At 37.8% G+C, this 27,420-nt stretch overlaps 1 pseudogene; it reads left to right on the top strand.

Annotated features, from left to right (window-relative positions):
* Nucleotides 1-2,405: 2,405 nt before the first annotated feature.
* Nucleotides 2,406-26,022, top strand: LOC140894777 (uncharacterized; annotated as a pseudogene).
* The last annotated feature ends 1,398 nt before the right edge of the window (nucleotides 26,023-27,420 follow it).

Here is a 27,420-nt window from a genome sequence, read left to right as displayed (position 1 = left end):
TAATGATAATTTTAATCCAATTAAAGATGTTGTGACTACTCTTTAATTAATTAAAATTATACGAACCACTATGACTTTAAATTAATCATGTATAAATATTTATGACATTAAGAATTTACCTTAAAATTATCCTTTATGTGATCTAATTCCACTTTATGCATAATTTCGCATAATTAAGGGTGTTGTGGCTAAGCCTTAATTACTTAAAATTATATGGTTCACTTGGCATAATTTTGGATTTACTTAATTCTTTATATAATAATCTATATATATATAAAAGCAGAAAAGTCTATTAAAAATAGTTTCCCGCCCAAAAGTAATTTATAAAAATATTAAAGACATTATCATTAATCATTAAATTTAAAAATAAGATATAGTTAAATTTAAAATTATAGATATAGATAATATGAAGATTAAAAAAATAATATTATGGATGATAAAATATTTGATCTAAAAATTTTAAAATATATATATAAATCTGATTTAATTTTAAAAAATTAAAGTACTATTTATAGTGATCAAACAAAATTTAATTTTTTTTAATAATGTGATTGTTTTGTATATCTCTCTATGTATCTATGCATAAAAGCAGAAAATTATGTTAAAAATATAAACCAACATATCCAGCTAAAAATTTGATTCTAAAGAGAGTATAGACATTAGCATTATATTTAAAAATACAAATAAATATATGACTGAATTTCAAATTATAGATAAATTAAACATAGTTTATTAATCAAATGTCATGGATTCTTTACTCATAAAAAACATGTAGATCTATGTAAGACAACTACAGAAACTATGTTTTTCTGAGGTAGAAACATTATTAAAAATTAAAAATTACAAAATATCAAAAGCTGTAAACCGATGGATGGCTTCGCATATACTTAAAAATCCATAATCTAAAAAAACGGAAAAAAATTATATATAAAACTACCATCTTATTATGTTTTACAGAATATATTGGCTTACAAATTCCATTTTTATAAAATGGGTAGCAGCTTAATGAATCTCATTAGATCTTGCGGCCCAATAACCAGATCTATAGAACATTTTCCAAAATAATTAATAATGATACGAACAATCAAATCTTACTCTTACTGCTTTCGAAAAAGGGGTTACAAATCTCAATTTTACAGCAGTTATCACGATGAGCAGATCTGATTAGATCTTGTGTCCCAGTTATCGGATCTATACATCTTTTTTCCAAAAAAAAAATTTAATAATGGTTGAAAAAAATGAAATCATATTTTTATCAGAGATATATCTATCAAAATGGAAAACAAGACGAATGTCCGTATTTCTTTGACAGATATATCCATAAACTCAAACAAGAAAACAAAAACAAAAACAAAAACATCATTCAAATATATTTTCATTGTTGAATATTACATCTATAAAAACAAAACAAAAAAACAAAAAACAACCAGAAACCAAAACATAAACATAAACACCTTTTGGTAACATAGATTAGAAAATCTTTTTAGCAGGCATGAGATGTTTTTTTTATTTTGCTTCGGTATAGAGGCTTTGAGAAGACAATGTAGGAGGGGAGACACACGAGACGAGAAGACTGTCGGTAGGGTTGAGAATGTGACTTAAATAGATTTTAGATAATGGGCTTTGTTCATTTCTTGTGATTTTGAAGTCCAAACATTGTCCGACAATAACATACAATTCAAGGTCCAAATATATATTAGATTTACGAGTCCAATTATAACACTTAATATTTGATGAACCCATACAATTAAATTGGTTTGTTTCGGGATTTAAATTCCATTTTCTGTCCAACTATTTTTTTCTCAATTATTTTTCTCATTAGTGAATCAAACATATTTATTTTATTATTAAAGAGTCAATCCACTGCACAAATGCAAACAAGAAGCCCGACAAATAGGTGCTGAGCTAGCACGGTCGCTTCTCCAACAAAAAATAAAAAAATGTACTTCTATGAAGCCTACAAGGAAATAACTAAAACTATCTAAATATCATATTTAATAAGCATCTTTAATATTGTATACATATTAAATATGAAGCCTACAATGATTTTTTTTCTTCGATGCAATCACATTTCTTCATTTGTTATTTTATAAAAGTATAAATTAAATGTAAATTGTTTAAATATATTGTCAATCTAAGAGCTTACTAAATGTTTTATATTTTCATTTGCTAAGCAGAAAATTCAGATGTTTCGTCCAGATTTTCACAACAAACCACATCTGTACGTGGTACAGTCAGCAGCACGTTTTTTCAAAGAAATATATCTCCTTTAAGTGATATAACCAATGGTGAGATTAATTAACAATACAATTGACATCTCTTTTAAATTATATGCACACACGAATATCTATTATTTGATTTCAATGTTTGGTTTTGTAGGTGGCTCATCTACAAAAACGTGTAGAATGATACATGATTCTAAAATTCCAACATCTTCAACCCCACATCGCATAGACATCATTGATTTAACAGATGACATAGAGTTATCAGTATCTTCAATTACGAATGTCGTCAATCACAATAGGCCTGATATCAATTTGATGGAAAGTGAGATGGAAATTCCTTTGGACTGTGTCACAAATGGTATTCATTTATCATCATGATTATTTATTTTACGTATCTTTAGTAATATTGCATTAATTCATTCGCACCAATAATATTTGAGTTTGTTGTGCCATTGACTATCTCAATGAACTCTCAGAAAATTTGGATTGCATTCCTCATAATGAATGTGTTTTCCGTAATCGTGCAAAAAAACTTTCCATGTCTTCAATTGGTACGTTCTCTGTATATTTTATTTTTATATTTTGTTTGATAAATATTGTTCTAAAAGTTTCTGGTACTTTAAATAATACAATAAATTATTATTTAAGTATTCTTACAGAATACATTTAATTTTACCAAATTTTGTATGTGTAAAATTTTAAATTTTAACTTATATATTTTTAAAACTAATCTTTTCTTTATTTATATATGTAGGTGTAGATTATTGGAATATTGGCGATCCAACATATGCATGTGGTTTTTGTGGTGCAATATTTTGGTATGAAGAAAGGTTATATCGATACTATAATGCCAAGAATCCTAAACATTCTTTGTGTTGTATGCAAGAAAAAATCCAACTTCCACTTTTGAAAAAACCCCCTCAAGTGTTGCATGATTTGTTGTATGGGGTGAGCGCTAAAAGCAAACATTTTTGCGAAAATATTCGATCATACAACAGCATGTTTTGTTTCACGTCCATGGGTGGAAAAGTAGATTCAAGTATAAATCGGGGTGGTTCACCTCCAGTGTTTAAACTACATGGTCAGAATTATCATTTAATTGGAAGTTTACTTCCATGTGAAGGGTCAAAGCCCAAGTTTGCTCAATTATATATTTATGACACAGAGAATGAAATTTCTAATAGAATATCAGTTGCCAGGTATTTTCTATATCCACATTTTTTTTAAAATTAAATTTATCCATACTAAAACATATATAGTTGTTTGACTTATATAGATATGAATTTTTTTACAGGAAACGAAATGAAACGGATGAAATCCACTATGAAATAATATGTGATTTGAAATCTATGTTAGATGACAACAACGTTTTGGTGAAGTCTTTTAGGATGGCCAAGGAAAAGATGATGCAGGAGAGACGATTAGACGTGAGATTAAGGTTGATAGGTAGAAGAGGTGGGGACGCAAGAAGGTATAATCTTCCTTCAACATCCGAAGTTGCTGCATTAATTGTTGGAGATTTTGATGAATATTTGGGCGATAGAGATATTTTAGTAGAAACGCAGACGGGAAAACTTCAACGTATTAATGAATTGAATGCTTCATATCTTGGCCTTCAATATCCTTTTCTTTTCTCATATGGTGAGAATGGATACAAAGAAGATATATCTCTGTCTTCTTCTAAATAAAGTGCCGGAGGAATAAAAAATGTCAGTATGAGGGAATTTTTTGCGTATCGACTCCATGATAGAAATTGTGATTCATCGACAATTTTGTGTTCCAAAAGACTTTTCCAACAGTTTGTTGTCGATGCATACATGATAAGTGTATTTTATATACTTAATTTATATATGATTTTAATTGTTAAATATTTGTTTCGAGCAGATTTATATGGGTATTTTTTTGTTTTTGTGATTGTAGAAAATTATCGAGATTTTGTGAATTATGGAATTTCGAGGAGAAAAATAAGAAGTTTAGAAGAGAAAGGAAAAGAAAAGAAGAAGAAGAAAAGAAAAGAAAAGAAACGTACATACAAAGAAGAGGAATAGTGTTGGGCCATATTATTGGGCCTAAGTTCAGCGCTCTTTGTTAGCGCTCAAAGAAGAGCTATCGCTCAAGTTCTTGGGAAGGCGAGAAACTTGAGAACAGAGGCCTATGCGCGGGCGCATGATTTCTGGAGCGGGCGCGTGTCGCGAAGTTTGAGTTTGGAAATTTTAATCGGAAGGAAACTTCTATATTTTGTGTGGGCTTTTGAGTGGGCTTTTGAGATGCGATATAAAAGGAATACATTAGAATCTGAGAGAGGAAGAGCCGCCATAATATTTTATACAGAAATCAGAGGGTTTGATCGTGTGATTTTCCTGAGAAGATTTCTGGAGTTTAATATGAAGAACGAAGACGGAGTTTGATAGTCCGGACACGGCGTCGACTACGGATTTGTGTCTTATCTTTTATTTAATTCTGAACATGTTTGAATTTATTATTTATTGTTTTAAGAATTTTAGTATGAACTAATTTTTATAGTCTAGAGGTCGGATGGAACCTGGTGTAGACGCTTTCATGAATTCTTGATTTTATTGAATTGAGTTTCTTCTAGATTAATTGTTTTTTTTAGAATTGATTGTCTTTTCAATTATCTGATCAATAATTGATTTGTAATATTTATTTGAAATCTGGCACTCGGTAGAGGAGATTTTGAATAGGACCATTGGAAAATACACTGTTAATTGTTTATCTGACTCGGGAGAGCTTATAATTTTAACAGAGCTTTTAATGAGAACATAGTTTTGAATTGATCACTGCAAGTAGATTCTTAATAGGGATATTGGAATTGAATTGTAGTTGACATACTTTATTCGGCACTCGGGAGAGGGAATAATACACGTAAGTGTTCTTGGCTATTAATTCTTTGAAATTCATGAAGATTAATTAATTAGGATTGATTGTTGTTGAAACCAGGTGAAATCTATACCTCTAGACCATTTTCTCTGATTGATTGTTCCTGAAAGTCGTGTGTGTGCTATCGAAACTTCATTAATTATTTTATTTTTATTTCAAAATTTTCAAAGTTTGATTTTCTAGATAAAGTTTAGACTATTCTAATTACAAGTACTAAATATTTTCATTTTACTCCCTGTGGGATCGATATCTGAATTATTCACTATATTAAAACTTGACACTCGTACGCTTGCGAGGAATTTTCACAAGAAGTTTTTGGCGCCGTTGCCGGGGAGTAAATTTTGATTATTTTTTTTAGTCTTGTTACCAATTAGTCTAGATTTTAATTTAGAGTTTTTATTTTATTTTCTAAGTTACTAATTAATTTTTTCTTATCTTTTAATTGCAGTCTATGCGACGATCTCAAAGTGCTAATTCTCTACTATTTGATCCCGAGATCGAGCGCACTGCACGTGCTTTAGGACGAGCTAGAAGAGAAGAAATTGAAAGAATGGCTGAACAAGAAGAAAATCAAGCTCCCCTAGTGCCAATTAGAGATCACTTCAGACCGACGATCCAGGCTCACTATTCTGGAATCGCTCGAGGAACTATCAATGCAAACAATTTTGAGCTGAAGCCTGCATTGATCAACATGGTTCAATCGAACCAATTTAATGGGAGTGCCACAGCTGATCCTCATCTGCATCTCAGGACCTTCTTAGAAATTACTGATACGGTAAAATTTAACGGGATTCCTGAAGATATTATTCGCTTATGCTTGTTTCCGTTTTCTCTCAGGGATCAAGCCAGAAGTTGGTTGCAATCACTGCCGCTTGGAAGCATCACTACATGGAAGGGGATGGCAGAAAAATTTCTTGCGAAATATTTTCCACCTGCCAAAACCACCCAACTGAAGATTGAGATCAGTACCTTCCGGCAGATGGACACTGAACAGTTATACGAGGCGTGGGAAAGGTATAAAGAATTATTAAGACGTTGTCCTAACCATAATTTTGCAGATTGGGAACAGATCGAGTGGTTTTACAACGGACTGAATGCGCCTACAAGGATGAATGTCGATTCTGCTGCTGGAGGTACTATATTTGCGAAGGATCATGTTCAGGCTTATGATATGTTAGAGCAGATGATAGTCAATAGCTTTCAATGGCCATCTGAGCGTATGGGAGTCAAAAAGCCAGCTGGACTGTATGCAGTGGATCCTCTCACGTCCATCACTGCTCAATTATCGGCACTGACTACACAGGTAGCTGCATTGAATAAAGTGAGTGTTGCAGAACCAGCAGGTGTGCGGAGTGCTATGGATGAATCTCACTATCATGAACAAGCCCAGTACATCAATCAAAGAGGTTATGGAGCTTTCAGAGGTAATCCTGTCCCAAATACTTACCATCCTAGCTTTCGAAATCATGAAGATTTTTCTTATGCTAACAATACTAATAAGGGTGATGGTAAGTTGTCTTTGGAGGATGTGGTTAGTACCTTTGTGCAGGAATCAGGTAAGAGGATGGCAAGAATTGAGTCTCGCCTTGACAGCTTGGAGACGCACATGACCAACATGGGTGCTGTGTTGCAATCCATGGAAACCAGCATAGGGCAGTTGGCGAACGCACTGAAGGACAACAACCGCGGCCAGTTTCCTAGCAATACTGAGGTAAATCCCAAGGAGCAGTGCAATTTCATAGAGTTGCGGAGTGGAAAAGAAGTTGAAGTCCAAGAACCTGCGGTTGAAGAGAAGGAAGTCGAGAAGAAAGAGCCTGAACTGGAGTCGAAACCGATGTACAAGCCTCCACTTCCCTACCCGCAGAGATTCAAGAAGAAAGCATTGGACGAGCAGTTCTCCAAATTCTTGGAGATTTTCAAGAAAATTCACATCAACATCCCATTTGCTGATGCTTTAGAACAAATGCCGAACTATGCAAAATTCATCAAGGAGATGATGTCAAAGAAGAGGAGACTGCTAGAAAACGAGGTGGTCAAGCTAACTGAAGAGTGCAGTGCGGTGCTTCAAAAGAAAATGCCACAAAAGCTTAAGGATCCAGGGAGTTTTATTATTCCTTGTTCTATTGGTGGTTCTTATTTTAATAATGCACTTTGTGATTTAGGGGCCAGTATTAATTTAATGCCATTATCTATTTACAGGGCCTTGGAGTTGGGAGACATGAAATCGACTAAGATTTCATTGCAATTGGCGGATCGGAGCATTACATATCCCCTTGGTATTGTTGAAGATGTTCTAGTCAAGGTGGATAAATTTATATTCCCAGCGGATTTTGTAATTTTGGATATTGACGCAGATCATGGTGCTCCATTGATCTTTGGGAGACCATTCTTGGCCACGACGGATGCAAAAATTGAAGTGAAAAAGGGTGAATTGTCGATGGGTGTGGAGTGCGAACGAGTGATTTTTAATCTATTTATGAAAGCACCTAATCCACCCATCGAAGAATTATGCTTAATTGAACCGGTTGTGAAGTTGGAGAGCTGTCAAAGAGCTAATATTGCGGTTGAATCGTCAAAGAAGAAAGCGCCAAATTTACCACTAAAGAAGGCCACAACAAAGAGAGAAAAATTTAAAAGGCGGTTCGTGAAAATTATTTGGCGTGTCAAAGAGAAAGGGAAGATCTAACAACGGTGAAAGTCGGGCTGACGACTATAAACCAAGCGCTACTTGGGAGGCAACCCAAGCATTTTATTTTATTTTTAGTTTATTTAATTTTTGTTATTTAATTGTTTAAGTAATTTTTTTTATTTTAAATTTTTGACCTTAATTTTTCTTAATTTTCAAAAAAATTTGCAGTCTCCAGAAATCTCAAATTCGAGCAGACTGCGCGCCCGCCCTATCAATCGCGCGCCCGCCCTTTGTCTGGGAGAAATTTTGGGTTGATTTGCGAACTAAAGGCGTGCCCGCGCCACTATTCTCGAGCGCCCGCGCATCCTCCTCGTTTCACTCATGCAAGAACAGCGTTTCCATATGCGCTATCGCGCTCACCATTAGCGCCTACCTAAGCGCTAACGCCCCATCCTACAACGCTACTTAAAGCGCTATCGCGCTAGCAAATCTGCACCTTAAAGCGCTATCGCGCACACCCAATCCTTCAGCGCAGACACATAGCACGAACCATCTCCCATTAGCGCATCTTCACCTGAAAGATTTGTTCCTTCAGCAGCGAAGCAAGCTAAGCGATTGCGCATCATCTATTGCTCCATCTCTAGAGCAATCGCACGTCCAAGCTGCTGCAATTATACGCCAACCAGGTCCACCAGCAACACTCCATGATGCGCTATCGCGATCCTGCATCTCATTCGTGCGACAAAAAACATCATCAGTGTCTCCCTCTTGAGCAATCACATGTCTCAGCTCCTGCACTCATGAGTGAACAATCCCTATCAGCAGCCTCCCACCTGCGCTATCGCACATCACCTAGCGCTAACGAACCCCATCAGTGCATTTATTAAGCGCTAACGCGCGTCCTAGCTCCTCAACAGCGCATAACCTTGCGCCAACGACTCTCCCATCTGCACCCTTCATAGCGCTATCGCGCCCTCCTTCTCCCATCATCGCTTAATCTAGCGAAATTGCGCTACCAACACTCACCATTAGCGCAGGCCATCATCACTTCTTCCATGTGCTAACCAGCCTGCATTATTGCGCGATAGCTTCCCCATTCAGCGCCTCTTCATGCGCGAACAAGTTCTTCCTACAGAGCGCTAATCCCCTACCACTACAGCAGCAAGTAATCTACATGCATAACATCAGCACATCCTCCTGTGTGAGAATCTCTTGACTCTACAAGAAGCCATCCTAGCAACCCTCGATTAAAATGAGTGTGGTTGTTGCTTTTCTACCTCCTCTAATGGTTTGCAGCTCCAAAATTTTTGTTATGGAGATGATAACACCGAGTCCTGATGCTAACACCGAGTCCTGATGCTCGGTGTCGAAGGTATGAGTCCCTTGTTCTTTTTATTGTTCTTTAATCATTAGGGACAATGATTACATTAAGTTTGGGGGGGTGAATCAATGTTTGATTTAGTTGTTTGATTGTTTGGTTGAAAGTTGAGTTTTGAATTTCATAGATAAAATTTTTGTTGAGTTTAGTTGTTTTTGATTTGAGTTGAGTTGAATTTAAAAGAAGTTGAGAAAGAAATGGATGCATGGCCAATGAAAAATATTTTTGTGCTATAACTGAAATCCATGATTGTCTACCTATCTGACAAATATTTTTGAAAATATGGAATCAATTAGATGAACAATTTCCTATATACTCTGTGATTAATACTTGAATCTGATTTTTGAGACATACAGACATAGATATGATTGAGGCATTGTTTGAAATTTTTGGGCCTACTTTTCATTGAATTTATCCTTAGTTGCCCATTTGAGCTACACGTATATTAGTACATTGAGGTACGAGAAAACCTGAATTTTTTGTGAAAATCATCGTTAACTGCTGATGATTATTTTTTCTGCACTGATTGAGATTTGTATGAATTAATTGTGGATTGAGACTTGTCTAGAACTAGTTCGAACACTCTTCGAGGCGAAATACGGGCAAAAACTGAGATTAGGAATGATTTAGGCGATTTTTCTGAATTTGTTTGAGCCTTTCAAGCTACCTATTATATATGTTATCCCTAGTACCTTGTTTGAGCTTTATTGAAAATCGAGTGGCATGCGTGTAAACGTGTGATTAAACCCCATTCGTCATTATTTCAAGGTCCTACATTGACTACCTGAATAGCCTATACACTATTTCCTACCTTTAAGGGAGTAATTTGAATGCTAAAATGTTATATGCTCCTAGTTTTATTTGTGAGAAAAAGGATTGGTGTGGTGGATGAATTGAAAAGATGAAAAAAAGGTAGTAGAAAAAAGAGTTGAAAAATGTGGTTGAAAAAGTTGTGAAAGAAAGAAAAAATTTGTGAGAGAGTTGTGAAGAAGTTGAAAAATTGAGTGAAGTGAAATAAGTGTGAAATTGTGAATGAAAGGAGTTGAAGTTAAATTGAGCATAAAATTATAAATTACTCCTTATTTTTGAATTCTTATCCTTCATTTGTAGCAATGAGCCAGACCTTACATTATAAGATGAATAAGTCCTATTGACCGAGTCTCAGTGACCCAATATACTAGTGGAGAAGAGTTGCGAGAATTTAGCCTATGGACTGTTGATTGATGCTTTTAATGATTATGAATTTTGATCTAAACACGCACACACTATTATTCTTTGCATTTACCTATTTGTGAGTGTTTTTGATTAATATCCTATATTTGATCCTATGCTATCCTTGAAAAGTCCTCATGTTCTATGAATGTTTGAATTGAATTTGGAGAATGGTGTTTTGAATTTGAGTTGCGGAGATTGTGAGTTTATGTGATTATTATTTTGTGATTGGCTAAAACTTTCAAGTGTTAGTAGGTTGGATATGATTGGATTTGATATTTTTGAAATCATTGATGAGGCCATTGCTACATAATATTTCTTGACTATTATTGTTGGTTTGATAGAATTAGTTTTTGGAATTTAATAGTTTTGCTCGGGACTAACAAAAGTCTAAGTTTGGGGGTATTTGATAAGTGTATTTTATACACTTAATTTATATATGATTTTAATTGTTAAATATTTGTTTCGAGCAGATTTATATGGGTATTTTTTTGTTTTTGTGATTGTAGAAAATTATCGAGATTTTGTGAATTATGGAATTTCGAGGAGAAAAATAAGAAGTTTAGAAGAGAAAGGAAAAGAAAAGAAGAAGAAGAAAAGAAAAGAAAAGAAACGTACATACAAAGAAGAGGAATAGTGTTGGGCCATATTATTGGGCCTAAGTTCAGCGCTCTTTGTTAGCGCTCAAAGAAGAGCTATCGCTCAAGTTCTTGGGAAGGCGAGAAACTTGAGAACAGAGGCCTATGCGCGGGCGCATGATTTCTGGAGCGGGCGCGTGTCGCGAAGTTTGAGTTTGGAAATTTTAATCGGAAGGAAACTTCTATATTTTGTGTGGGCTTTTGAGTGGGCTTTTGAGATGCGATATAAAAGGAATACATTAGAATCTGAGAGAGGAAGAGCCGCCACAATATTTTATACAGAAATCAGAGGGTTTGATCGTGTGATTTTCCTGAGAAGATTTCTGGAGTTTAATCTGAAGAACGAAGACGGAGTTTGATAGTCCGGACACGGCGTCGACTACGGATTTGTGTCTTATCTTTTATTTAATTCTGAACATGTTTGAATTTATTATTTATTGTTTTCAGAATTTTAGTATGAACTAATTTTTATAGTCTAGAGGTCGGATAGAACCTGGTGTAGACGCTTTCATGAATTCTTGATTTTATTGAATTGAGTTTCTTCTAGATTAATTGTTTTTTTTAGAATTGATTGTCTTTTCAATTATCTGATCAATAATTGATTTGTAATATTTATTTGAAATCTGGCACTCGGGAGAGGAGATTTTGAATAGGACCATTGGAAAATACACTGTTAATTGTTTATCTAACTCGAGAGAGCTTTTGAATTGATCACTACAAGTAGATTCTTAATAGGGATATTGGAATTGAATTGTAGTTGACATACTTTATTCAGCACTCGGGAGAGGGAATAATACACGTAAGTGTTCTTGGCTATTAATTCTTTGAAATTCATGAAGATTAATTAATTAGGATTGATTGTTGTTGAAACCAGGTGAAATCTATACCTCTAGACCATTTTCTCTGATTTATTATTCCTGAAAGTCGTGTGTGTGCTATCGAAACATCATTAATTATTTTATTTTTATTGCAAAATTTTCAAAGTTTGATTTTTTAGATAAAGTTTAGACTATTCTAATTACAAGTACTAAATATTTTCATTTTTCTCCATGTGGGATCGATATCTGAATTATTCACTATATTAAAACTTGACACTCGTACGCTTGCGAGGAATTTTCACAACAATACATGATGATTGAATCTACAAGGTTGACGTATATTAAGATGCATCAAAAGCAATTACGATGTGAAATATACAAAGGCCTCCATGAAGCTCTTTTGCGTGGGAAAACAGATGCGTCTAGGCAAGGAAAACGAATTATACTGCCATCTTATTTTACTGGAGGGGCAAGATACATGATTCAAAACTATCAAGATGCAATGGCTATATGCAAATGGGCTGGATATCCAGATTTATTTATCACTTTTACATGCAACCCCAAATGGCCCGAGATCGTAAGATTTGTCGAGGCTAAGGGTTTGAAGACTGAGGATCGTCCTGATATTGTGAGCAGAATATTCAAAGCTAAATTGGATGGCTTGATCAAAGATCTTCGTAAGAACAGTATTTTCGGTGATGTTCAAGCAGGTAATAATTTTAAATATCTTGCATCAAACTATATATATATATATATATATATGTGTGTGTGTGTGTGTGTGTGTGTTTGTATTGATTTATGTATGACTTTTTTTAATAATAATTTAAAAAATGTTTATTAACCTTATTGCAGTTATATATACGGTGGAATTTCAGAAGCGAGGATTACCTCATGCGCACATTCTTCTCTTTCTCCATAAAAAAGACAAATTTCCAGGTGCAGAAGAAGTAAACGATATAATTTCAGCTGAAATTCCAGATGAGAAAGAAGATCCAATTTATTATGCAGTTGTGCGTGACTTCATGATTCATGGTCCATGTGGTGTGGTGAGAAAGAATTCTCCATGCATGTCAGATGGTCGTTGCACAAAACATTTTCCAAAAAAATTTGTTGACGTCACATCAGTAGATGAGGATGGATACCCAGTCTATAGACGTAGAGATAATGGGCAAACTGTTCAGAAGAATGGTGTTGATTTGGACAACAGATATGTCGTGCCACATAATCGTTATCTATTGATTTGTTATGGAGCTCATATGAATGTTGAATGGTGCAACCAATCTCGAGCCATTAAATATTTGTTCAAGTATATAAATAAGGGACACGATCGTGTGACTGCATCATTTTATCAGAGTGGTGATGATGAGAACTCAGGTAAGCATGTTGATGAAGTTAATATGTACTATGATTGCAGGTATATTTCCTCATGTGAGGCTGCATGGAGAATTTTTGGATTTGACATTCAATATAGAGATCCACCAGTTGAGCGACTGAGCTTTCATCTTCCGAATGAACAAAATATAGTATTTTCTGACTTGGACCAAATCGAAAATGTTCTTGATCGTCCTACTATTAATCAGAGCATGTTTCTAGCTTGGTTTGAAGCGAATAAAAAATATCCCGAGGCAAGAGAATTAATGTATGCTCAGTTTCCAATGAAATTTGTCTGGAAGCAAGATGCACGTGAATGGGTTCCAAGGAAACGAGGATTCTCAATTGGGCGTATCTTTTTCGTTCCACCTGGATGTGGGGATTTGTATTACTTAAGATGTCTATTGAATGTCAGTCGCGGTGCAAAATGCTACGATGATATATCTTTTGTCAATGGTGTTCAATATCAGTCCTTTCGCGATGCTTGCTATGGATTAGGGCTGTTAAACGATGACAGTGAGTATATTGATGGTATTGTTGAGACAAACCAATGGGCTTCAGCACAATCATTGAGAGTTCTTTTTGCTACACTGTTATCATCAGATTGCATCAGCCGACCCGAAGCAATTTGGGAGTCATGCTGGACATACTTATCAGATGATATTTTATACAGACAACGAAACTTGCTAAAACACCATGGTAAGCATTAGGTAATATCATGAATTTTATTTTATAATAATACTATTTTACAACATTTGATCATTTTATTTTTCTATTACAGAATTGTAATTAAACGAGGAAGAAATTAAAAATTATGCATTGGTGGAAATCGAAAACTTTTGCGAGGTTGTGGAAAGAGTCTACGTGATTTTCAGTCGATGCCATTTCCTGGTGATCAATATTTCCAATCCTCAAGAAACAGGTTAGTACAAGATGAGTTGTGTTATGATAGAAGATCTTTGTTAGAACAATATGAACATCTTCTGAAAAATTTAAATCATGAGCAACGTCATGTACATGACACGGTGATGGTGTCAGTTGATTCAAACAAAGGTGGAATGTTCTTTGTTTATGGTTATGGAGGTACTAGAAAAAAATTTGTTTGGAAAACCCTATCGGCAGCCTTGAGATCGAAGGAAGAAATTGTATTAAATATGGCATCCAGTGGTATCGCGTTCTTCTTTTACCTGGTGGAAGAACTGCTCATTCTCGATTTGCAATTCCTTTTAATCCTAATGAAGAATCAACATGCAATATCAAACAAAGGAGTCATCTTGCGGAACTTATTGTGAAATCCAAACTTATCATATGGGATGAAGCTCCAATGATGCACAAATTCTGTTTCGAATCACTTGACAGAAGCATGCGCGACTTAATGAGATTTGTCAATCCTTCAAACTTTCAACTCCCATTTGGAGGCAAGACAATTGTATTCGGTGGTGATTTTTGACAAATTTTGCCTGTTATTCCAAAGGAAAGTAGACAATATATTGTTGATGCTACTATTAATTCGTCATATCTATGGAGACACTGCAAAGTTTTGAGATTGACTAAGAATATGCGACTGAATTTGGCTTGTGATGAAGGTGCTGAAATTAAGAGATTTTCAGATTGGATTGCAAATATAGGAGATGGAAAAATTAAAGAACCAAACGATGGTTATGCGAACATTGATATTCCGGATGAAATGTTGCTGAAAGTCTGCAATGATCCTATTGCAACTATAGTGGAGAGTACATATCCGTTGTTTGGTACTATGATAAGTGATACAACATACTTCCAGCAAAGAGCTATATTAGCACCAACTCTCGATGTTGTTCAATCCATAAATGAATACATGACATCACTAAACAATTCAGAGGGAAGATTGTATTTAAGCTCTGATTCTGCGTGCCATTCGGATAAAAATGTTGATATATTGCATAATGTCCATACGCCCGAATTCTTAAATGAAATTAGATGTTCTGGAGTTCTGAATCACGAGCTAAACTTGAAGGTTGGAACTTCGGTTATGTTGTTACGAAACATAGACCATTCTCTTGGATTATGCAATGGAACTAGATTGATTATAACGAGGCTTGGGAACCATGTTTTGGAAGGACAGATTCTTACTGGAAGTAATGCTGGTCATATAGTTCTTATTCCAAGAATGTCATTAACTCCTTCTGATCCAAGACTTCCTTTTCAAGTTCCAGCGAAGACAATTTCCGTTGATTGTTTCGTATGCAATGACTGTAGCGCCCCACTGTATCAAGACGGGTCTTTTCAGCGTGCTTATGTCCTCACTCACACGCACCCTGGAAAACTTTCCAGGGGGTCACCCATCCTATAATTTCCCCAAGTCAAGCACGCTTAACTTTGGAGTTGTTATGTGATGAGCTTCCGAAAAGAAGATTCACCTTCTTGATATGAATAGTACATATGAAATCTTTTAAGCTCTCCTCAACCATGTAGTCTCATACCTACACATTCTCAGAATCCCTCTCATTCCGGCACGAGATCGGTTCATTCATGTCTCCCTCCGCCTAGAAGCCTACCAGGAGCCGCTCATTGTCCGTGCAACCTCTTGGCACCGGCGATCACTCCTTGCTTCTTCAGCCCCGGGCGTCACATGTAACACCCGGTATTTTTAAATACGTAAATTCGCATGCATAATTAGGATATTTATTTATTTAAAATTTTAGATTATGGGTTAAATTATTATGTGAATTATTTGTGCATGATTTAAATTATTTTCAAGCATTTAACCCATAATTAGTGATTTTTATGAATTATTGGTATTTGAATTATTTTATCGCGTAGACGGGACCGTGGACGGACGAGATGACAACTTTCTATCCAATTTATTTCAAGAGCCTTTTTAAGAGCCCAAAAATATTATTTTGAGTTTTATTTCCTCAAAATTATCAATATTTAATTTTATATGATTTTAGGAGTCCATTTTTATCCAAATTGAGCCAAAATATTGACTTTTAATTACTTTTAAAATTCCCTTAATTATAAATTTCGGGATTTAAGTTAAATTATCAGATTTTTAAATATTATTTAGAGCTTTTAAGTTATATATTGTATATTTAAAACCCTTATCAATATCTTAATTATTCTATATCCTAATTAAATCAAAAATCACCTAAAATTTCACCCCAAACCTCACGACCTAAACTTTCAGCCGCCTCCATCTTCTCCATCAGTTTTTCCCACGACCCTTTTTGACAGAAAACTTCAAGCCCTAGTTGATCTCTTAAAGGATTTTTGGTGTTATTCGTTGTCCCGTCGTCCCGAAAACGTTCTACGTACGTTGCTCTATTGATTTCCTCGGTGCAAGGCATGTATTCAATCACTTTTCCTTCACCATATCAGTATTATAGGTGTGTGTTGTGTGTGCATCGAAAATTTTTAAGAATTTTCAGAAAAGAGGATCGGTTTTGTGGTTGGTAAGGGGTCTAAGATGGGTCTAGGCTCGAGTGGCTCGAATGGCTCGAGCCAAACGAGCCCAGAAATCAGTAAGGGAGTGTTCGGCTCTTGTGTGTGTGCAGATTAGGGCTTTTGAGAAGGGGGCTCGGTGTTGGTGGTCTAGGCTGCATGGGGCTGGGGCCATGGGCTGGTTCGAACCGCCCATACATGGGCTACGTCTGGGCCGCGGGGCTCCGGCCAGGGGCGGCCGGAGCAGGGCGGCAGCAGCCCTAGAAGGGCTGCTGCTCGCGGCCGTGGGCTGCAGGGAAGAGGGGGGGATTGGGTTAAGTGTTAGGGCTGGTTCCGGGTCGGGTCAAGGGCCTGGGTTGGGTCTGGATGGTAGTGGGTCAAGTCGGGTTGGTCCGGGTCCGGGTTAAGTTAGTCGGGCTCGGGTATTTTTATTTTTAGGTTTTAAGTTTAATTAAGTGTTTAATGGGCCTAAGTAAATCTCAAAATTTATTTGGGCTCCATTAATTATTTTGGGTTGAGTTTAAATATTTTTGGGCTTAATTAAATTAATTAAGTGAGTCCACTAAATTTTTATGGGTCTTGGGGCCCATGGAAGTTATTGGGCTAGTCTTTGAACTTTTGGGCCCATTGGGCCAGAATAGGTTGTTATTGGGCCAGGAATGTTTTAATAGGCTTTAATTAATTAATTGGGCTTAGCAATGTAATGTTGGACTTAAGTATGTTAATGGGCCAGTCTCAGTGTTAATGGGCCAGATTTAAGTAAATGGGCTTAGTGTGAGGGCCAGCAGTTCAGTACAACCCATGAGAAATTGCATGTGTCCTGAATATATATTTAATTATTTTTATGCATGGAAGTTATTTTTATATCTATATGTTAGTATGAAATTAAAATTAAATATATATGAAGGACACACATTTTATTTAAGTACATGCATTCATGAAATAATTTTTTTTATACATGATTTAATGTTTAAGGTTGAGCAAAAGAAAATATTTTATGTTGGAAGTTGAAGTAGTGTGACAATTTAAGGGGGATTCGTCCCCATATGTGAACTATTGAAGGGCAGTTTACTGCCAATTTAAGAGTTGATTCGTCACCGCCACGTACGTTGGTTTCCACGCTGATCAGTATTTAATGTATGATTTAAGGTTACACTATGGATACAATCATGCGATGTTAGAAAATACTTTGCTCAACAATGTTTATGTATTATTATGATATTCAAGTTTAATTTAAGTTTATGTTATGTTCGTGATATTTTAAGCATGCTCATTCATGCATATGTTATGTATTAGTATTTAAGTGATTTAAATTATTTTAAACTCTTGTTATGTTAGCATGTTGGGCCTCTAGGCTCACTACACTGGTATGGTGCAGGTGAGTACGTAGAGGATGTAGTACCCACCGGAGGCGAGGACCTATGAGTGGATATACAGTGATCCCCGCGGCCGTCGTCTGAGTCTCTATGTTTATGTTTTTATGAAATATTAAACATGTCGTTTTTTTTATTCATTTTCAGTGGTTGGTACTAGTACTTATTTTTATTTAAATATTTTCAGTGCATGCAAACTTTTATTTAATTGTTTAGAACCACATTTTTATTTAAACGCATGACTCAGATATTTAATTTATTAAAGGTTGCATTTTTATTTAATTTATTTATTTTTAAATCTATTTATTCTGTGCATATATGTATGGGCATGTATGTACATATCTTTATTTAGTAAGTAATAAAAAAAAAATTCCGCATTTATTATTAGTAGTAGATGTTTCAATTGGTATTAGAGACGCATTTTTGGTGGGGTCATCACTACTATGCGAGCTCAGAAATCCACGCTACCGGTCTGTAAGTTTTAAGTGTTTATAGCATGATTTACTTTTAAGAATTTAAGTTAGCATTAATGTTAAAGAACTTAGCTATGCATGTCGATTTACGTAAAGAAAAATGTGGTGGTGCAGAATGCCTCCGAGACCGATGAACAGACGTGGGGGACCTCCACCTCCACCTCCGCAGAACCCTCTATCAGCATTGGAGCAGGCCAATGCTAACATGATGGCAGGGATTACTGCTCTGTTAGAGCAGCAGGCTTCACGTCCTAGAATGTCCCATGAGGAGGACGTAGCTGAGCGGTTCCAGAAGAAGGGGCCGAAGGAGTTCATTGGTACCACCGATCCTTTGGTGGCTGAGGGGTGGATTCGTTCTTTGGATTCCATCTTTGCATATATGGGGATCACAGATGCGGACAGGGATCACAGATGCGGACAGAGGATGTGAGGAGTCGCATGATCCGGGAGTTTATGAGTCTCCGGCAGGGGGACAGGTCAGTGGTTGAGTATGTGAGCCAGTTCGAGAGGAGCTGTCATTTTGTGCCTCTGATTGCAGACAGTCCACCGGAGAAGATGAGGCAGTTTGTGGAGGAACTGAGAGCGGATATCAAGCACGACGTACGTATGATGGACGTCGCTACATATGAGGCGGCAGTTAGTAGAGCACTGAGGTCAGAGGAGGGTAGGAGAGAGATGCAGCGAGAGCAGCAGGGGAAGAGACAGATTCAGTCGGGGTATCAGCGACCATCTTCGCAGCCTCCTGCGAAGAAGCAGTTTACTGGGCCGGCTAAGGGCCCGAATCCACAGCAGAGGCCGCAGCAGCAGAGGCCACAGCAGCAGAGGGGCGGGGCCCCTAATGCTATAGGTTTTCCTACTTGCCCGAAGTGTCAGAAGATGCATTCGAGACCTTGTCTGTTGGGAGCAGGAGTTTGTTACCACTGCAGGGAGCCAGGGCATCAGATAGCTAACTGCCCGAGGAAGAAGAACACGGCTGGTAGAGTGTTCGTCATGCAGGCAGAGGAGGCAGACCCAGACACCTCCTTGATCACCGGTATATCTTATCCCTAGTATTTTATAATTTTTCCTTTGGTTAAGAATCTCGTTTTCTTGCGAAATTGTTGTTATTTGGGTTATCTATCTGCATGTTAGAATAAGAAGCATGTTTTACTTGTGATTAGAATTAAGGGTTATTAGTGTCTCGTTGGGGGAAAGTTTAGTAGTGGCATGAAGTTGTTGGGAATTTTCTGCGTGCAGGGAGAATTCTAGTTGGAGGCAACTCCACGTTTGCGTTGCTAGATTCTGGGGCTACGCATTCGTTTATCTCCCTGGAGTTTATCAGGCGGATAGGCATCACACCTGAGATTATAGATAGTGGGTATGATGTTACTATGCCATCAGGGCAGATTATTTCTACCTCGAAGGTCATTCGAGAACTGGAGTTGGAGCTTCAGGGACACTCCATTCGAGCAGATGTGGTGGTTTTGCCATTGAGTGGTTTTGATTTGATTTTGGGTATGGACTGGTTGACAGTCAATGGAGCTTCGATTGACTTTCATCTGAGATCAGTGTCAGTGAAACCATCAGAAGGCGACCCGTTTACTTTCCATGCATCTCAGAGCAGTGATTTTCCTCAGGTGATATCTCTTATTCAGGCGAGAAAGTTGTTGAGACGGGGTTGCCAGGGGTTTCTAGCAAGTATTGTCACGGCCACAGAATCACCTAGCAGATCATTATCAGAGATAGAGGTGGTTCGTGACTTTTCGGATGTCTTTCCGGAGGATGTTGCAGGAATTCCACCAGTGAAAGATGTGGAGTTCAGCATCGACTTAGTGCCAGACACCGTGCCTATCTCTAAGGCACCGTACAGACTTGCTCCTACCGAGATGAAAGAGTTGAAGGAGCAGATTCATGAGTTATTAGAAAAAGGCTTTGTTCGTCCTAGCTTTTCTCCATGGGGAGCTCCGGTGTTATTTGTGAAGAAGAAGGATGGCAGTATGAGACTGTGCATCGATTATCGAGAGCTCAATAGGGTCACAGTGAAGAATAAGTACCCACTGCCGAGGATAGAGGACTTATTTGATCAGTTGCAGGGAGCTTCGGTGTTCTCCAAGATCGACCTGCGATCTGGTTACCATCAGCTGCGAGTTAGAGAGGAAGATGTGTCCAAGACTGCTTTCAGGACACGTTATGGGCATTACGAGTTCTTAGTGATGCCATTTGGGATGACCAATGCTCCAGCGGTTTTCATGGATCTCATGAACCGAGTTTTTCAGCCGTATCTAGATCAGTTCATCATAGTCTTCATTGATGATATCTTGATATACTCTAGGAGCATTGAGGAGCATAGACAGCACCTACAGACAGCCTTGCAGACTTTGAGGGAGCATCGTTTGTATGCCAAGTTCAGCAAGTGTGAGTTTTGGCTCGAGCAGGTGGCGTTTCTTGGCCACGTTATTTCGAAAGATGGGATTGCAGTGGATAAGTCGAAGGTTGAGGCAGTGCAGAAATGGGGTATTCCGAGGAATGCTTCGGAGATTCGCAGTTTCTTGGGTTTGGCAGGATATTATAGGAAGTTCATCAAGGGTTTTTCCTCTATTGCAGTACCCTTGACTTCCTTAACCAAGAAAAATGCGAAGTTTGTTTGGAGTCCAGACTGTCAAAGGAGCTTCGATCAGCTGAAGGAAGCACTCACTACTGCACCTGTTTTAGCGATGACAGTACCACACGAGGAGTTAGTGGTGTACACCGATGCGTCTAAGCTAGGTTTAGGCGCAGTACTTATGCAGTGTGGTAAGGTTATTGCTTATGCGTCGAGGCAGTTGAAGATTCATGAGCAGAACTACCCGACACATGACTTGGAGTTAGCGGCAGTGGTTTTCGCTTTGAAAATCTGGAGGCACTATCTGTATGGCGAGAAGTGCAAGATTTTCACTGATCATAAGAGCCTCAAGTACTTCTTCACTCAGAAGGAGTTGAACATGAGGCAACGGAGATGGTTGGAGTTGGTGAAGGATTACGACTGTGATTTAGCTACCATCCGGGTAAAGCTAATGTAGTGGCCGATGCTTTGAGTCGGAAGTCGTCAGTGGTATCGTGTTTGTCAGTGCAGCTACCACTGCAGAGTGAGATTCAGAGGTTTGATTTGGAGTTTTACTCGAGTGGTCATGCACCGAGCTTGTCAGTGTTGACGGTGCAGCCAGTTCTGCGAGATCGGATCAGGGATGGACAGTCTACTGATGAGGAGTTGCAGCGATGGAGACAGAGAGATGAGGCCAAGGGTAATCTTCTGTATACAGTTTTGGATGACATTGTTCAGTACCATGGTAGGATGTGGGTACCGAACGTTGATCAGTTGAGAGCTGAGATCTTAGCAGAGGCTCACACATCTCCGTACTCCATTCACCCCGAAAGTACGAAGATGTATCGAGATTTGCAGTTATTGTATTGGTGGCCCGGGATGAAGAGAGACATCGGGAAAGTTGTGTCAGAGTGCTTGACTTGTCAGCAGGTCAATGCAGAGCATCAGCGTCCAGCAGGACTTCTTAGACCTCTTCCTATTCCGGAATGAAAATGGGAGAATATTACGATGGACTTTGTAGTTGGCTTACCGAGGAGTGCCAGAGGTTGCACAGCTATTTGGGTGATCGTGGATAGACTCACCAAGTCAGCTCATTTCTTACCGGTGAGGACTACTTACTCGTTGACACAGTATGCAGAGCTTTACATCAAGGAGATTGTTAGACTGCATGGCATACCAGTGTCGATAGTATCAGACAGAGATCCGAGATTTACGTCTGCGTTTTGGAGGAGTTTGCACACTGCATTGGGGACTAGACTTTTGTTCAGTACAGCGTTCCATCCCCAGACAGATGGTCAGTCTGAGAGAGTGATCCAGGTTCTCGAGGATCTACTAAGAGCTTGTGTTATCGACTTTCAGGGCTCGTGGGAGACTAGACTGCCATTAGTGGAGTTTACCTATAACAACAGTTTTCAGTCGTCTATAGGTATGGCTCCTTATGCAGCATTGTATGGGAGGAGGTGTAGATCTCCTGTGCATTGGGATGAGGTCGGTGAGAGGATTTTACTTGGTCCTGAGATTGTACAGCAGACAGCTGATATTGTGACACAGATTCGGGATCGCATGAGGACTGCTCAGAGTCGTCAGAAGAGTTATGCAGATACTCGACGACGAGATTTGGAGTTCGCTGTAGGTGATCACGTATTCCTGAAGGTGTCACCTATGAAGGGAGTAGTGCGATTTGGCCGGAGAGGAAAGCTTAATCCGAGATATATAGGGCCATTCGAGATCTTGGGGAGAGTGGGCACGTTGGCCTACCGTTTAGCTCTACCACCAGGGCTAGCGGCAGTGCACAATGTATTCCATGTATCCATGCTTCGGAGATACATCTCGAACCCGTCACATGTGTTGGATTTTGAGCCTCTTCAGTTGACACCGGAGTTAGCATTTGAGGAGAGGCCTATACGGATCTTGGCTAGGGAGGAGCGCAGATTGAGGACACGGGTTATACCGATGGTCAGGGTCAAGTGGCTGAATCACTCGGAGGAGGAAGCTACTTGGGAGACCGAGGCAGATATGAGGACTCGCTACCCGGAGTTGTTCGGGTAAGTACTTTAATTTCGAGGACGAAATCCAATTTAAGGGGGGGAGAATTGTAACATCCGATATTTTTAAATACGTAAATTCGCATGCATAATTAGGATATTTATTTATTTAAAATTTTAGATTATGGGTTAAATTATTATGTGAATTATTTGTGCATTATTTAAATTATTTTCAAGCATTTAACCCATAATTAGTGATTTTTATGAATTATTGGTATTTGAATTATTTTATCGCGTAGACGGGACCGTGGACGGACGAGATGACAACTTTCTATCCAATTTATTTCATGAGCCTTTTTAAGAGCCCAAAAATATTATTTTGAGTTTTATTTCCTCAAAATTATCAATATTTAATTTTATATAATTTTAGGAGTCCATTTTTATCCAAATTGAGCCAAAATATTGACTTTTAATTACTTTTAAAATTCCCTTAATTATAAATTTCGGGATTTAAGTTAAATTATCAGATTTTTAAATATTATTTAGAGCTTTTAAGTTATATATTGTATATTTAAAACCCTTATCAATATCTTAATTATTCTATATCCTAATTAAATCAAAAATCACCTAAAATTTCACCCCAAACCTCACAACCTAAACTTTCAGCCGCCTCCATCTTCTCCATCAGTTTTTCCCACGACCCTTTTTGACAGAAAACTTCAAGCCCTAGTCGATCTCTTAAAGGATTTTTGGTGTTCTTCGTCGTCCCGTCGTCCCGGAAACGTTCTACGTACGTTGCTCTATTGATTTCCTCGGTGCAAGGCATGTATTCATTCACTTTTCCTTCACCATATCAGTATTATAGGTGTGTGTTGTGTGTGCATCGAAAATTTTTAAGAATTTTCAGAAAAGAGGATCGGTTTTGTGGTTGAAGCTTGTTTATATGTTTATTCTTTCATCTCACGATTTTTTTTTAGACATGGTTGGTTCTAGCTGCTGGTTGGGGTTGGTAAGGGGTCTAAGATGGGTCTAGGCTCGAGTGGCTCGAATGGCTCGAGCCAAACGAGCCCAAAAATCAGTCAGGGAGTGTTCGGCTCTTGTGTGTGTGCAGATTAGGGCTTCTAAGAAGGGGGCTCGGTGTTGGTGGTCTAGGCTGCATGGGGCTGGGGCCATGGGCTGGTTCGAACTGCTCAGATGTGGGCTACGTCTGGGCGGCGGGGCTCCGGCCAGGAGCGGCCGGAGCAGGGCGGCATCAGCCCTAGAAGGGTTGCTGCTCGCGGCCGCGGGCTGCAGGGAAGAGGGGGGGATCGGGTTAAGTGTTAGGGCTGGTTCCGGGTCGGGTCAAGGGCCTGGGTCGGGTCTGGATGGTAGTGGGTCAAGTCGGGTTGGTCCGGGTCCGGGTTAAGTTAGTCGGGCTCGGGTATTTTTATTTTTAGGTTTTAAGTTTAATTAAGTGTTTAATGGGCCTAATTAAATCTCAAAATTTATTTGGGCTCCATTAATTATTTTGGGTTGAGTTTAAATATTTTTGGGCTTAATTAAATTAATTAAGTGAGTCCACTAAATTTTTATGGGCCTTGGGGCCCATGGAAGTTATTGGGCTAGTCTTTGAACTTTTGGGCCCATTGGGCCAGAATAGGTTGTTATTGGGCCAGGAATGTTTTAATGGGCTTTAATTAATTAATTGGGCTTAGCAATGTAATGTTGGGTTTAAGTATGTTAATGGGCCAGTCTCAGTGTTAATGGGCCAAATTTAAGTAAATGGGCTTGAGTGTGAGGGCCAGCAGTTCAGTACAACCCATGAGAAATTGCATGTGTCCTGAATATATATTTAATTATTTTTATGCATGGAAGTTATTTTTATATCTATATGTTAGTATGAAATTAAAATTAAATATATATGAAGGACACACATTTTATTTAAGTACATGCATTCATGAAATAATTTTTTTTATGCATGATTTAATGTTTAAGGTTGAGCAAAAGAAAATATTTTATGTTGGAAGTTGAAGTAGTGTGACAATTTAAGGGGGATTCGTCCCCATATGTGAACTATTGAAGGGCAGTTTACTGCCAATTTAAGAGGTGATTCGTCACCGCCACGTACGTTGGTTTCCACGCTGATCCGTATTTAATGTATGATTTAAGGTTACACTATGGATACAACCATGCGATGTTAGAAAATACTTTGCTCAAAAATGTTTATGTATTATTATGATATTCAAGTTTAATTTAAGTTTATGCTCATTCATGTATATGTTATGTATTAGTATTTAAGTGATTTAAATTATTTTAAACCCTTGTTATGTTAGCATGTTGGGCCTCTAGGCTCACTACACTGGTATGGTGCAGGTGAGTACGTAGAGAATGTAGTACCCACCGGAGGCGAGGACCTATGAGTGGATATACAGTGATCCCTCGCGGCCGTCGTCTGAGTCTCTATGTTTATGTTTTTATGAAATATTAAACATGTCATTTTTTTTTATTCATTTTCAGTGGTTGGTACTAGTACTTATTTTTATTTAAATATTTTCAGTGCATGCAAACTTTTATTTAATTGTTTAGAACCACATTTTTATTTAAATGCATGACTCAGATATTTAATTTATTAAAAGTTGCATTTTTATTTAATTTATTTATTTTTAAATCTATTTATTCTGTGCATATATGTATGGGCATGTATGTACATATCTTTATTTAGTAAGTAATAAAAAAAAAATTCCGCATTTATTATTATTAGTAGATGTTTCAATGACAATTAACAAAAGTCAAGGATAATCATTATCTCATGTAGGACTTTTTTTTAAGAAACCTGTTTTCAGCCATGGCCAACTGTACGTTGCTTTATCCAGAGTTACAAGTCCTAAGGGCCTCAAACTTTTAATATGTGATGCAGATGGTAACCAGGAAAATTCAACGACAAATGTCGTATTCAAAAAGTTTTTCATAATTTGTAATTTTTTTTTTCCTACGTCACATGTAGTAGTCATTGTTAAGTTAGCTTGTGTATACATTTTAATTGAATTGCCAAAATTATAGTAATATTTAATGTTTAATAAAACTATATACGAAATAAGCTCCGTGCATCGCACTGGTGGAATACTAGTTGTTCAATAATACAAGCAACATGTTAAAGAGTTCTCCCAAGAAAGATTGGTAGGACCAATGTTCTAAAAAGCGCTAGGCGGTAGGCCGGCGGCGACCCACCACCTAGCGCCTAGCCGCCTAGGCGGTTTTTTTAAAACCTAAATAATAAAAAAATTGGAATATTCACGAGTTTTACTATAAAATATAATTTTTATGTCTTATTTTTTTCAGTTTTTGTACGAAAATCTTATAAAATTTTAATAATAATAATAATAATAATAACAATAACAAAATAAATATTAATAGATATCAAGTCTTCATATATAATATGAGATTTAATTTTTGTCTAGACTTTCTTTTCTGCGCTTCTTTTTTCTTTCTGTGTTTGTTTCTCGTTTCGCGTCTCTCTTTTATTGTTTGATTTTTAATTTTTTTAATAAAAAATAGTAACCGCCTACGTGGATTTTGCCCGCTTAGGCGGATTTCTGCCAAGCCGCCTAGGCAGGAGATTAGGTGGGCAACGCCTAGAGGCATTGTAGTACCCCGTAACCGAAATTGGTAATTAAGAGATTAATTATGTTAATTAAACCAATTTGGTATCTGAAGGATCGGAAGCCCCGAAGGTGAGATCGGAAGCTCCGATCAGGATCGGAAGCTCCGATGCAGGATCGTAAGCTCCGATCGATATTACGTCATGCATGACATGTGGCAGGATCGGAAACTCCGATCGGGATCGGAAGCTCCGATCGCCCTATCCGAAGTCAACCAGTAAGATTTTGACATGTGGCAGATAAGGATGTTCGGAAGCTCCGATGGCAGGATCGGACGTTCCGATCAAGGATCGGAAGTTCCAATCGAGGATCGGAGGTTCCGATCGAGGATCGGAGGTTTCGATCGAGGATCGGAGGTTCCGATCGATGCCTATAAATATAAGGTCCGATGCATTCATTTCTTGCCAATTCCGAATTCTCTCCTTCGCCCTCGTGGCTCTATTTTAGGGCATTGGGTATTTTTATTTTAGAGTTGGAGTAGGGAACATATTTTAGTATAGTCAGACAGTGTCTGACATAGTAGCGGAGCAGCGCTCGTGTTGTAGAGCCGTGTTCGAGGCTGTGGATTCGCAGAAGGGGAGTGCCCTAGTTGCGGGATAGTCGTCATCAATGGGCTGACGACGGACGCAGGTATAGCTATGGTCTCCTTTAATTATTTAGGAGTATGCAATAGCTTAGTTAAGGCTTTTAGCGCTTATTGAATGATGCATGGGTATTTGCATTGTCGACTTGATGATAGGCTTGGAACCTAGAGTGGGACTACTAGGACTGCCTTAGAAAGGTACGTAAGTACTGACTG

Source organism: Henckelia pumila, chromosome 1 (genome assembly GCF_033568475.1).
Source record: "Henckelia pumila isolate YLH828 chromosome 1, ASM3356847v2, whole genome shotgun sequence".
Classification (NCBI taxonomy): Eukaryota; Viridiplantae; Streptophyta; class Magnoliopsida; order Lamiales; family Gesneriaceae; genus Henckelia; species Henckelia pumila.
Note: the sequence above shows the minus strand (reverse complement) of the source record. Positions and strands in the feature narration are given on the sequence as shown.